This window comes from Ornithodoros turicata, unplaced genomic scaffold (assembly GCF_037126465.1).
Source record: "Ornithodoros turicata isolate Travis unplaced genomic scaffold, ASM3712646v1 ctg00001263.1, whole genome shotgun sequence".
NCBI lineage: Eukaryota > Metazoa > Arthropoda > Arachnida > Ixodida > Argasidae > Ornithodoros > Ornithodoros turicata.
Genome location: NW_026999527.1, coordinates 12,862 through 15,372, shown reverse-complemented (window position 1 = coordinate 15,372; position 2,511 = coordinate 12,862). Strand labels below are relative to the sequence as shown.

The window sequence follows — 2,511 nt, the reverse complement described above, 5'->3', positions numbered from 1 at the left end:
GGATGAGCTCTGGGAGTCAATACTAGCATGTGCTAATGACACCCATAATTCCATCCCTAAGCCTTGTATATAGTAATGTTAATTCAATAAACAAACAATAATCACTTCATAACCACGGCTCCTTTGGCACAGTTCTATCTATACCACATTTGTGGTATCATAAGACGTCGGTCTGTTCCTCCCTTAAAATATCTCGACTCAAAGATGACTCTGAAAATCGAGGGCGTTGGAAAAAAAAGACTCCTGTAATAGTATCCATTTATCGTCAGAAAAGCACAACAGCCGAAAAGCGTATTTTCAGCCCGTCAATGTCAAAGTTTTAGACGCCTAACCTTAAATGCGAAACTCGCAACTCATTTTTCACACGAGACAATTCATGTTCTGAGGCTGGAACACATATATAGAAGGACAAACACATACGTGTTTAATATTTCTTTCATCATTTTTCACTTTCGTTGAAACTACACATGGCTGTATCGGAGGAAGTGAGGTTTCTACCAAAACTATTTCTGAGGACTTCAAACAAACAAGTTCTTTTATTCTCTTTCTCCAGGAAAGTTTCAACGATCTCTTCGTGGACACAATGACGCCTCTACGTTTCGCTGTTGTCTTCGTCCTCCTCTTTGGTAATACTAATATGGGATCTAATATGGGATGTTGTGAAAGTTTGATCAAACCAAAAGCTCCATTTTGAGAGCTGCGGTAGTTTTCAACTGACAATTATTCTACTATAGCCGGAGGAGATGTCCTAGGAAGCACAAGAACCAGTAATTTATCAAGACCTCCTGCACCCCCCTAACACCCCTCATATGTTCAGTGACACCCCCTAACTTTTTGACCTGTGTATCCCCTACAGGGGTGCCTTTACGATTTCTGGTTTAGATACATGTCAGTGATGATATGTTATGATAACGTAACTATGATAATGACGTACCCCCACCCACTTTTTCCAACACCCATCCACGCTTGGAATTCTGGGTAAACCACTGAAAAGAACACACGGTGTTGGAAACATTGGCGGTTCCGAACTTCGGTTTTTGTCCCCGTCTTTTACCCCTAGCGGATTGCTCCAGGATAATTCAGCTTTAGTTAGGTTGAAACTTGTGGCGAGCCGACTGAAAAACGCCCATATACACCCCCCCCCCCCATCTTTTCCTTTTCTTTTTCCTTGAACATGTCCTTCGCCCTAAGACAGCAAAAAGTTTTCTACACGAAGGCTGTCCTCGTCATTCGGTAACACGTTTAGAGAGATGAGGTAGTCACGTGAACAGGTGCGCAGGACGCGTAACAAGCTGTCGAAAGCGCGTGACGCAACAGCTCACCTGGTGGGATCCAAGTTTGGGGGGAACTTGAGAGTGCGAGAAACTCAAAATTTCCCTTTCTTTTTAAGGTGTATCTGTCGCCAGTGAAGCGGCACCTGAAGGACACGAGCTTGAACGTAAGGACCTTTGGAATTATTAACGATGTTACCGTATAGCCATCATTGTGAGGACGTTTCCTCTTGCAGGTCGTCAACTTGACGTCCATCCTGCCTTTGTATTGGGGGTGTCACTTGCCCTAATGGGGGCCGTTGCACAAAGGCAAGCGGTTGCAGCAAATGCTCCGCTCTCGGTGGATGAACAACATGGCTGACCGGCAACCCTTAACAACGAAACGATCAATTGCACGTATATGAAATAAGAGACCCTGGTCTTTTCTTTTACTAACATGGTCATAGGTGGCGGGAACTTTTGAGGGCAATAAATTGTACTAAGCAGCAGACATTGCGTTCGTTTATTTCTCTTTCGATTTCCTGTACAACTGCATTTACATGGGATCCCGTGCGCCTGCACAACTGCACGCCGTGCAGCGATAACCACACGTGCAGTCTGAAAACCCAACTTTACTGCGTAACACTCTCGCCATCGACCATTTTTCCGAACGATACATTTATCGGTTCACAGAAGAGTGGAGCGTTTTTCTAGGGATTATCGTATACATCCAGATTGTCACGGAAAAGCGCGCGCAAATCTCGAGAAAGAACAAATCTACTGGAAAGAGGACAGTATCATATTCTGAACAACGATGATCCTGAGCGTAGTAAGGGTCAGTTCTCACTTGGCGACGCGGCGCACCCCTCGAGACTGACAATGTTACGTAAGGAGTGCCTATTTCACAAATTGGGGTGTGCGCCTGTTCATGTTGAATATGCGCCCGTCGAGACTGACCAAGGGGAGGCCAGGAGAACCTGTTAGGTATTTCACACGTTGGGGAGTGTTTGAGTTTATGTGGAATATGCATCCGTATATCTCACGTATATACCCGTATATATATATATATGACGTAAGGAGTGCCTTTTATCTATTTCAAAAGTTGGCGTGTGGGCCTGATGTAGAATATGCACCCGTGAAGGCTGACAAAGGTTAGGTCAGGAGAGCCTTCACCTGACCTAACCTTGGTCAGCCTCGACGGGTGCATATTCTGCATGAAATTCACAAATCCCCATCGTGTGAAATACATAAAAGGCTCTCC

General features: G+C 44.8%; 1 long non-coding RNA gene across 1 annotated transcript; it reads left to right on the top strand.

Annotated features, from left to right (window-relative positions):
- The first annotated feature begins 464 nt into the window (after window positions 1-464).
- On the top strand, window positions 465-1,759 carry LOC135376737 (uncharacterized). Its single transcript, XR_010417824.1, has 3 exons — window positions 465-626; window positions 1,391-1,438; window positions 1,508-1,759. It is a non-coding gene; the product is annotated as an uncharacterized LOC135376737 (long non-coding RNA).
- The last annotated feature ends 752 nt before the right edge of the window (window positions 1,760-2,511 follow it).